The 11533-nt window shown below is 39.0% G+C and overlaps 1 non-coding gene across 1 annotated transcript; it reads left to right on the top strand.

Moving 5' to 3' along the window:
* Nucleotides 1-3262: 3262 nt before the first annotated feature.
* On the top strand, nucleotides 3263-3366 carry LOC148577829 (small nucleolar RNA R71). Its single transcript, XR_015904709.1, has one exon. It is a non-coding gene; the product is annotated as a small nucleolar RNA R71 (small nucleolar RNA).
* Nucleotides 3367-11533: the final 8167 nt, after the last annotated feature.

Genomic DNA, 11533 nt, shown 5'->3' with positions numbered 1-11533 from the left:
TGATAGCCCAGTCCATAGTAACTTCAGACCGGTTGCTAGTAGGAATGATAGAGCGTTGGATGAACTCTAACCATCCTCTAGCCACGGGCTTGAGGTCAAGCCTTCTCAGTTGAATTGGCTTGCCTTTGGAGTCTCTCTTACATTGAGCTCCTTCCACACAGATTTCCATGAGGACTTGGTCCAACCTTTGATCAAAGTTGACAATTCTAGTGAAAGGATGAGGATCTCCTCTCATTATTGGCAAGTTGAATGCCAACCTTATAGTTTTCGGACTGAAATCCAAGTATTTCCCCCGAACCATTGTGAGCCAATTCTTTGTGTTCGGGTTCACACTTTGATCATGGTTCTTAGTGATCCATGCATTAGCATATAACTCTTGAACCATTAAGATTTTGACTTGTTGGATGGGGTTGGTGAGAGCTTCCCAACCTCTTCTTCGAACCTCACGTCGGATCTCCGGATATTCACTCTTTTTGAGCATGAAGGGGACCTCGGGGATCACCTTTTTCTTGGCCACAACTTCATAGAAGTAGTCTTGATAGACTTTTGAGATGAATCTCTCCATCTCCTATGACTCAGAGGTGGAAGCAATTGCCTTCTCTTTCCTCTTTCTAGAGGTTTCTCCGGCCTTAGGTGCCATTAATGGTTATGAAAAAACAAAATGCAGAGCTTTTTCCCATACCAAACTTAAAAGGTTTGCTCGTCCTCGAGCAAAAGAAGAAAGAAAGGGGGAGAAGAAGAAGAAATGGAGGAGATAGAGGGGGTTTTGGGTTCGGCCAAGGGGGTAGGAGTGTTTATAATGTGGGAAATGGAAGGTGGTAAGGAGGGGTATTTATAGGGTAAGAGAGAGAAGGAAGTCGTGTATGAAGGGGTTGGGTTTGGGTGGAAAATGTTTTGAATTTGAATGGTGAGGTAGGTGGGGTTTTATGATGGGTTTTTGGAGTAGTGGATGGATGTGAGTGGTGAAGAGATTGTGGGGAAGAGGGTTGGTGTTGATGTGATTAGTTAAGGGCATTTGGGGAAGAGTGTTATGGAAAGGTGTGAAGAGGAGAGAAGAAGAGAGGTGGGGTAGGTGGAGATCCTGTGAGTCCACAGATCCTGAGGTGTCAAGGAATTCCGGTCCCTACACCTTTCTGGCATTTAAATGCCCTCTGTGTGCCATTTCTGGCATTTAACGCCATCTCTACTACCTTTTTTGGCGTTAAATGCCAAGCTGGTGCCCTTTTCTGGCCTTTAACGCCAACCAGACACCCTTTTCTGGCGTTAAACGCCAGTCTGTCTACCAATTCTGGCGTTAAATGCCAGTCTGTCTGCCAATTCTGGTGTTTAATGCCCAGAATGCTACCAAACTGGGCGTTAAACGCCCATTCTGCTATCCTTACTGGCGTTTAAACGCCAGTAAGCCTGTCCTCCAGGGTGTGCTATTTTTGATGCTGTTTTTGATTCTGCTTTAATTCTGCAGCTGCTTTTGTGACCTCACATGATCATTTACCTAAAGAAAACATAACATGACAACGGAAAACAAATGTCTATAAATATAAATATAATTAAATAACATTGGGTTGCCTCCTAATAAGCACTTCTTTAGTGTCAATAGCGTGATAGCTAGTGAGCTCTTAGAGAGCTTCACAGAGACTCAGAGCTTACTGGTGGCCTCCCAACACCAAACTTAGAAGTTGAGTGTGGGGGCTCTGTTTGACTTTGTATTGAGAGAAGCTTTTCATGCTTTCTCTCCATGGTTACAGAAGAAGATCCTTGAGCCTTAAACACAAGGTAGTCCTCATTCGATTGTAGGACTAACTCTCCTCTGTCCACATTAATCACAGTTTTTGCTGTGGCTAGGAAGGGTCTTCCAAGGATAATGGATTCATCTTCATCCTTCCCAGTGTCTAGGATTATGAAATCAGCAGGGATGTACAGGCCTTCAACTTTCACTAAGACATCCTCTACAAGTCCATAAGCCTGTTTCCTTGATTTGTCTACCATCTCTAGTGAGATTCTTGCAGCTTGTACCTCAAAGATCCCTAGTTTTTCCATTACAGAGAGTGGCATGAGGTTTATTCCTGACCCCAGGTCACACAGAGCCTTCTTAAAGGTCATGGTGCCTATGGTACAAGGTATTAAGAACTTTTCGGGATCCAGTTTCTTCTGAGGTAATTTCAGTTGAACCAAGGCATTCAATTCATTGATGAGCAATGGAGGTTCATCCTCCCAAGTCTCATTACCAAATAACTTGTCATTCAGCTTCATGATTGCTCCTAGATACTGAGCAACTTGCTCTTCAATAATATATTCATCATCTTCATAGGAGAAATACTCATTAGAGCTCATGAATGGCAACAGTAAGTTCAGTGGAATCTCTATGGTCTCTGTATGAGCCTCAGATTCTTTTGGTTCCTCATTAGGGAACTCTTTAGTGGTCAGTGGACGTCCATTGAGGTCTTCCTCACTGGAAATCACTGCCTCTTCGTCCTCTATGGGTGCGGCCACTTTGGGTATATTGATGGCCTTGCACTCTCTCTTTGGATTCTCTTCTGTATTGCTTGGGAGAGTATTAGGAGGGATTTCAGTAACTCTTTTACTCAGCTGACCCACTTGTGCCTCCAAATTTTTGATGGAGGACCTTGTTTCAGTTATGAAACTGAGAGTGGTCTTAGATAGATCAGAGACTATGGTTGCTAAGTCAGAGAGGCTCTGCTTAGAATTCTTTGTCTGTTGCTGATAAGATAATGGAAAAGGCTTGCTATTGCCAAACCTATTTCTCCCACCATTATTATTATTGAAGCCTTGTTGAGGCTTCTGTTGATCCTTCTATGAGAAATTAGGATGATTCCTCCATGAAGGATTGTAAGTGTTTCCATAGGATTCTCCCATGTAATTCACCTCTTCCATTCCAGGATTCTCAGGGTAATAAGCTTCTCCTTTAGGGGAGGCTTCTTTAGTACTGCCTGATGCAGCTTGCATTTCAGTCAGACTCTGAAAAATCATATTGGCTTGCTGAGTTAATATTTTATTCTGAGCCAATATGGCATTCAGAGTATCAATCTCAAGAACTCCTTTCTTTTGAGTCATCCCATTATTCACAGGATTTTTTTCAGAAGTGTACATGAACTGGTTGTTTGCAACCATCTCAATGAGTTCCTGGGCTTCTGCAGGCGTCTTCTTCAGATAAAGAGATCCACCAGCAGAGTGGTCCAAGGACATCTTGGATAATTCAGACAGACCATCATAGAATATACATAGGATGCACCATTCTGAAAGCATGTCAGAAGGACACCTTTTGATCAATTGCTTGTATCTTTCCCAAGCTTCATAGAGGGATTCACCTTCCTTCTGTCTGAAGGTTTGGACTTCCACTCTGAGCTTGCTCATCTTTTGGCCAAGAAAGCATTGACCAACTTTTCCCAAGAGTTCAGGCTTTCTTTAGGTTGCGAGTCCAACCATATCCTAGCTCTGTCTCTTACAGCAAAGGGGAAAAGCATAAGTTTGTAGACCTCGGGATCAACCCCACTGGTCTTAATAGTGTCACAGATTTGCAAGAATTCAGCTAAGAACTGATGAGGATCTTCCAATGGAAGTCCATAAAACTTGCAATTCTGCTGCATTAGAGAAACTAATTGAGGCTTAAGCTCAAAGTTGGTTGCTCCAATTGCAAGAATTGAGATGCTTCTTCCATAGAAGTCAGAAGTTGGTGCAGTAAAGTCACCAAGCATCTTTCTTGCATCTCCACCATTGTTGTTATTTTCGGCTGCCATGTCTTCTTCTTTTTCAAAAATTTATGTAAGGTCCTCTCCAGAGTGTTGTGCTTTAGCTTCTCTTAGCTTCCTCTTCAGAGTCCTTTTAGGTTCAGGATCAGCTTCAACAAGAATGTTCTTATGCTTGTTCCTGCTCATATGAAAAAGAAGAGAACAGAGAAGAAGAGGAATCCTCTATGTCACAGTATAGAGATTCTTATGTAAGTAGAAGAATGGAAGAATAGAAGAATGAGGTAGAGAGAGAATAAGAAGAATTTGAACACAGAGAGAGGGAGTGGGTTCGAATTATGAGTAGAAGAGAAGTGTTAATAAATAAACAAAATAAATAGAAAGAGATGATAGAGAGAGTTATTCGAATTTTAAGAAGAGGGAGAAGACAAATATTTTTATTTTTATTTAATTAATTAAGTTAGAATTCAAAATTTAAGAAAAGAAATAAAATAAAATTAGAATTTAAAATAATTAATTAATTAAAAAGAATTTTGAAAACGTGGTTAGTGATTTTCAAAAATTAGAAGTGGAAAAGTAGTTAGGTGATTTTGAAAAAAATAAGAAATAGTAAACTTTTTAAAATTAAAACAAACAAGTCAAGTGGTTAATTGAAAAAGATTTGAAAATCAATTCTGAAAGGGTAAGAAGTTAGAAAAAGATTTTGAAATTAAATTTTGAAAAAGATATGATTGAAATTTGTTTTGAAAAAGATTTGAAAAAGAAATTAAAAAGATTTTATTTTTAAAATTAAAGTTGATGACTTGACTAACAAGAAACTAAAAGATATGATTCTAGAATTTAAAGATTGAACCATTCTTAAGAGGAAAGTAACAAACTTGAAATTCTTTTGAATCAAAACATTAATTGTTAGTAAAGTTTTCGAAAATATGAAATAAAATTAAGGAAAAGATTTTGAAAAATTTATTTTGAAGAATTTTCGAAAAACATGAAAGAAAAATGAAAATGATTTGATTTTGAAAAAGATTTGAAAAGATGGAATTTTTAAATTAAAATTTTTGCTTGACTAACAAGAAACAACTAAATTTTAAAAATTTTTGACTAAGTCAACCCAAAATTTTGAAATTTATGAGTAAAATAAGGGAAAGATATTATTTTTGATTTTTTTTTTGAATTGATTAAGAAAGAGAAAAACAACAAAAAGAATTTAAGATCAAAACAAATAATGCATGCAAGAACACTTTGAATGTCATGATGAACATCAAGAACACTTTGAAGATCAAGATGAACATCAAGAACATATTTTTGAAAATTTTTAAGAAAAGAAACACATGCAAGACACCAAACTTAGAAATTTTTAATGTTTAGACACTAGGAATTCGAAAATGCATATGAAAAACAACAAAAAACACAAAACAAGAAAATCACAAAATTAAACAAAGAAAATCATCAAGAACAACTTGAAGATCATGAAGAACATAATGCATGAATTTTCAAAAATTTTAAGAAAATTAAAAGAACGCAATTGACGCCAAACTTAAAATTTGACATTAGACTCAAACAAGAAACACAATTTTTGGTTTTTATGGTTTTATTAAATTTTTTGTATATTTTTCGAAATTTTTTTTTGAAAATAAAATAAAGGTTGAAACAAGAAGAATATTACCTAAGCTAAGCAACAAGATGAACCGTCAGTTGTCCAAACTGGAACAATCCCCGGCAACAGCGCCAAAAACGTGGTGCACGAAATTGTGATTACACTTTTTACAACTCCGCACAACTAACCAGCAAGTGCACTAGGTCGTCCAAGTAATACCTTACGTGAGTAAGGGTCGATCCCATGGAGATTGTCGGCTTGAAGCAAGCTATGGTCATCTTGTAAATCTTAGTCAGGTGGATTCAAATGGTTATGAGGTTTTGATAATTAAAGGATAAATAAAACATAAAATAAAATAAAGATACTTATGTAATTCGTTGGTGGGAATTTCAGATAAGCGTTTGGAGATGCTTTGTTGCTTCTGAACCTCTGCTTTCCTATTGTCTTCTTCCAATCATGCGTGCTCCCTTCCATGGCAAGCTGTATGATCCTCTTGGATGAAAAATACCAGGTACGATTTCTGCACGGCTAATCAACTATCGGATTTCTCGTCTCGGATGAAAAATACCAAGTACAGCTACCGCACGGCTAATCATCTGTCAGTTCTCACTAGCATCGGAATAGGATCTCTCTATCCTTTTGCACACTGTCACTTCACCCAACATTCGCGAGTTTAAAGCTCGTCACAATGATCCCTTCCCAGATCCTACTCAGAATACCACAGACAAGGTTTAGACTTTTCGAATCTCAGGAATGCTGCCAATTGATTCTAGCCTATACCACGAAGGTTCTAACCCCCGGACTCGGTCCATGGATTAGAGACCCAAGAGAATATACTACGGCTATCGTCCAATGACTACGTTGAACATCATGTAGGCCGCTTGTGGTTGTCAGGCACGCGGATCTTGGCTAAGCGAGTAACGAAGATAGTGGGGGATCGTCACGGGTTACCCCTTCATTCTGACTTAACTGAATTAAGTACGAGAATATATCTTGGAGAAGAAGTAAGCGTGAATTGAAAGAAAAATAATAGTACGTGCATTAATTCATGAAGAACAGCAAAGCTCCGCACCTTAATCTATGAGGTGTAGAAACTCCACGGTAGAAAATACATAAGAGAAAAAGGTTTAGGCCTGGCCGAATGGCCAGCCTCCAAGTCCTAAGATGATAAAGTTCATCCAAAGATGATAAGATCCGAATACAATAGTAAAAAGTGCTATTTATACTAAACTAGTAACTTAGGTTCATAGAAAATGAGTAACTAAGTGCAGATAGTGCAGAAATCCACTTCCGGGGTCCACTTGGTGTGTGCTTGGACTGAGCATTGAAGCTTTCACGTGCATAGGCCATTCGTGGAGTTAAATGCCAGCTTGGGTGCCAATTTGGGCGTTTAACTCTAGTTCTGGTGCCAGTTCTGGTGTTTTACGCCAGAAAAGGGTCTCTGGTGGGCGTTTGAACGCCAGTTTGGGCCATCAAATATCGGGAAAAGTATGGACTATTATATATTGCTAGAAAGCCCAAGATGTCTACTTTCCAGCTCAATTAAGAGCACGCCAATTGGGCTTCTGTAGCTCTCGAAAATCCACTTCGAGTGCAGGAGGGTCAGAATCCAACAGCATCTGCAGTCTTTTCTCAGCCTCTGAATCAGACTTTTGCTCAGGTCCCTCAATTTCAGCCAGAAAATACCTGAAATTATAGAAAAACACACAAACTTATAGTAATATCTAGAAATGTGATTTTTGCATAAAAAACTAATAAAAATATAATAAAAAGTAACTAAAACATGCTAAAAACTATGTAAAAACAATGCCAAAAAGGGTATAAATTATCTGCTCATCAACAACCACAGCGAGTTCCAGGTCATGCGTCGGGTAATTGACTTCGTGAGGTGTCAACTGTCGTGAGGCATATGCCACCACATTCTGGTGCTGCATCAGCGCGCACCCCAGACCCTTTAGTGAGGCATCACAATACACCTCAAATGGTTCATTCGGCTCAGGTAACACCAACACAGGCGCGGTAGTTAACTTTTGCTTCAACGTTTGAAAGCTCTCCTCGCACTTAGAAGTCAACACAAATGGTGCGTCCTATCGGGTTAGCTTTGTCAATGGTAAAGCCATTTGCGAAAAGCCTTTGATGAATCTCCGATAGTAGCCAGCTAAGCCCAAAAAATTCCTTATCTCAGTAATTGAGGTCAGTCGCCCCCACTCCATACTGACTTCCACCTTGGAAGGATCTACTGCTATTGATAAACCACTATTTTATAGTTTATCTTGTGCTGATTTGAGTGGCTTTTATCAAGTCTTTACACACTTATTCATACTATTTGCATGATTTTACAATTACTTCCTAGTTTTGTTCTATGATTGAAAACTTGCTTCCTAAGCCTTTACTTTGTGTATTTAAATTCCCCTTTAATACCATTCGATGCCGTGATCCGTGTGTTAAGTGTTTCCGGCTTTATAGGGCAGGAATGGATTAGAGGATGGAGAGGAAGCTTGCAAAAATGGAAGGAACACAAGAAACTAAGGAGATAACCAGCGAGCGTTGACGCGCACACATGGCTCACGCGTGCGCGCGATTTGGAGAAATTTACAGCGACGCGTGCGTGCATCTGATGCGTACGCATGAATTGGAGTTTGCACGGAGACGCGTGAGCGTGCCTGACGCGTACGCGTGACTGATGCGTACGCGTGACATGCGTGATCTGCAGAAGTTGCAGAAAACGCTGGGGGCAATTTTGGGCCGAGTTTGGACCCAGTTTCCAGCCCAGAAACACAGAATAGAGCCACGGGATAGCAGAGACTCAAGGGACACATTCTCATTACGCATAGTTTGAGTTTTAGTTTTGAATTTGAGAGAGAATTCTACTACTCCCTCTAGGTTTTCTTCACATTCATAGTTTTAGAGTTTATTGCTTTTTCTTTGGATATTGAGAAGAGTTATTACCTCCGTTGAAGTCATCATTATTCTAGTTTGCTTTCTTTTTCCCTTACTCTTTCATATCCTTAATTTTTGTTCAGAATTACAATTGGAATGTCTTTAGAATTTATTAATGCAAGGAATATTTTTTTCATTTAATTTTATTATTTATTTAATTACTTCCAATTTTATTTCAATTATCATGTCTCTTTTCTATTCCTTTTTCATATCAACAAAGATGGTATTCATGTTAATGGAGTAGTTCCCTAACTTGATTGGGAGTTGATTAAGAGGAGAACCTTGAGTTGGAATACTCAAGTGTTAACCTTAACTGGAAGTTGTTGGCTGACTCTCTAGTCTCTGACTCTAATCCTCCCTCAGGAGAGGATTAGGGCTTGGGTGATAGAGTTGGTTAGTTAGTTGCTTGACTTTCCCTTATTAAGTAAGGGATGACCAAGTAGAATAACAACCTTTTATTATTACACTTGGGAAATTTAACAAGGATAGAACTTCCAATTAATCTTCTCCCGGTTAAGGCTTTTATTTGAATTATATAAATTCTCTCATTAATTTCCATTGCTTCAATTTACAATTATTTATTTTTCTGTTTCTCAAACTCAAAACTCTCTTGGAAAACCTCTGACCAATAAGCTGCACTCTTTTATCAACTCGTTGGGAGACGACCTGGGATTTCTACTCCCAGTATTTTTATTGTAAAAATTGTGACACTCTTTCTAAATTGATAAGCAGATTTTTGCTGGTTAAGAACTGTACTTGCAAGTATTTCTCATATTAATTTCTTAATTGGCTAATTTCCGCCCGCATCAATTTTCGGCGCCGTTGCCGGGGAGTTGCAACAATGTGCTAATTTATTGGTTGGAATTTATTTATTTGCATTTTATTTTATTTTATTTTACTTTATTACCATGAGATGTATGTTTCTTTCGTTGAATGACGCGTTCACTGCCTGATCTGAGCTTAGCCGTATTTGATCTTGAAATTGAAAGAACTATTTCACGTATTAGGCGAGCTCGGCGTCGGTTGGCCTCTGAGGGTGGTGAAGTGGTTACTATCAATTCACCAGTCTCATCTGAGGGTGAATCTGAACCGCCATCTGAGGAAAAAACAAGCTCCTCTACTACTAATTTGGTTGGTTTACGTGCAGGTAACATGGCAGCGCCCAGGAGGATTACTCTCCAGAAAGCAGGAGCCCCAGACTTTACACTGCAACCGTATCAAGCGCGTCACCCAAATTTGGCTGCAGATTTTGAACTGAAGACTGCGTTAATCAACCTGATACCTAAGTTTCATGGCTTACCTGCTCAGGAGCCTATAAAGCACCTCAGGGATTTTCAGACAGCCTGTTCTACTGTTAGGCGTCATGGTGTAGATGAAACTTCTATTCTGCTAACTGCCTTCCCATTTTCTCTTGAGGGTAAGGCGAGGGAGTGGTACTACACTCAACCTGAAGCAGTTGTAAACTGGGATATGCTCAGGAGAGAATTCTTGGAAAAATACTTTTCGGCTGAAGTTACAGACAGACTGAGGAAGGATATTTCCTGCATTATCTAAGGTGAATCAGAAACTCTTTATAAGTATTGGGAGCGTGGTGCACGAAATTGTGATTACACTTTTCACAACTCTGCACAACTAACCAGCAAGTGCACTGGGTTGTCCAAGTAATACCTTACTTGAGTAAGAGTCGATCCCACGGAGATTGCCGGCTTGAAGCAAGCTATGGTTATCTTGTAAATCTTAGTCAGGATACTAATGATAAAAATGGTTTTGTTTATGAAAGGTAAATAACATGAAATAAATGGTACTTGTGATTCAGTAATGAGGAACAGGTTGAGATTCCGGAGATGCTCTGTCATCTGAATCTCTACTTTCCTACTGTCTTCTTCTCCAAACATGCATGGCTTCCTTCAATGGCAAGCTGTATGATCCTCTCGAATGAAAAATACCAAGTACGATCTCTGCACGGCTAATCAACTGTCAGATTTCTCGTCTCGGATGAAAAATACCAGGTACAGCTACCGCACGGCTAATCATCTGTCGGTTCTCACTAATGTCAGAATAGGATCTCTCTATCCTTTTGCACACTGTCACTGTGCCCAACATTTGTGAGTTTGAAGTTCATCACATTCATCCTTTCCCAGATCCTACTCGGAATACCACAAACAAGGTTTAGACTTTCCAGATCCCAGGAATTCTGCCAATTGGTTCTAGCCTCTACCACAAAGGTTCTGATCTTACAGACTCGGTCGGTGGATCAGAGACCCAAAAGATACGCACTCAAGCTATCGCCCAATGACTACGTTGAGCTCAGATAGAACGGAAGTGGTTGTCAGGCATACGTTCATAGAATTGAGAATAATGATGAGTGTCACGGATCATCAGATTCTCTATATTGAAGTACGAGTGACTATCTTAGAATAGAATCAAGCGTGATTGAATAGAAAACAGTAGTAATTGCATTAATTCATTGAAACACAGTAGAGCTCCTCATCCCCACCTATGGGGTTTAGAGACTCATGCTGTAGAAGATACAATATGAAGTGTAAAATGTCATCAGTTACAAAATGAATCTCTAGAAGTAGTTTTTATACTAGACTAGTAACTTATGTTTACAGAAAATGAGTAACTAAGTGCAGATAGTGCAGAAATCTACTTCTGGGACCCACTTGGTGAGTGTTTGGGCTGAGCTTTCAAGCTTACACGTGCATATGCTTCAAGTTGGAGTTAAATGCCACCCTGGGTGCCAAAATGGGCGTTTAATGCCAAGAAATGTGCCAGTTCTGGCGTTTTACGCCAGAAAGTTTTTGGCTGGCTTTTAACGCCAGTTTGGGCCATCAAATCTCGGGAAAAGTATAAACTATTATATATTGCTGGAAAGCCCAAGATGTCTACTTTCCAACACAATTAAAAGCGCGCCATATGGGCTTTTGTTGCTCCAGAAAATTCACTTCGAGTGTAGAAGGGTCAGAATCCAACAGCATCTACAGTCCTTTCTCAGCCTCTGAATCAGTTTTTTCCTCAGGTCCCTCAATTTCAGCCAGAAAATACCTAAAATTACAGAAAAATACACAAACTCATAGTAAAGTCTAGAAATGTGATTTTTGCATTAAAACTAATAAAAATATAATGAAAAGTAACTAAATCATACTAAAAACTATGTAAAATCAATGCCAAAAAGGGTATAAATTATCCGCTCATCACAACACCAAACTTAAATTGTTGCTTGTCGCCAAGCAACTAAAAACAAAATAGGATAAAAATAAGAGAATATATAATAAATTTCAAAAATATC

This window comes from Arachis ipaensis, chromosome B1, assembly GCF_059453495.1.
Source record: "Arachis ipaensis isolate K30076 ecotype BB chromosome B1, ASM5945349v1, whole genome shotgun sequence".
In the NCBI taxonomy this organism is placed as follows: Eukaryota; Viridiplantae; Streptophyta; class Magnoliopsida; order Fabales; family Fabaceae; genus Arachis; species Arachis ipaensis.
Note: the sequence above shows the minus strand (reverse complement) of the source record. Positions and strands in the feature narration are given on the sequence as shown.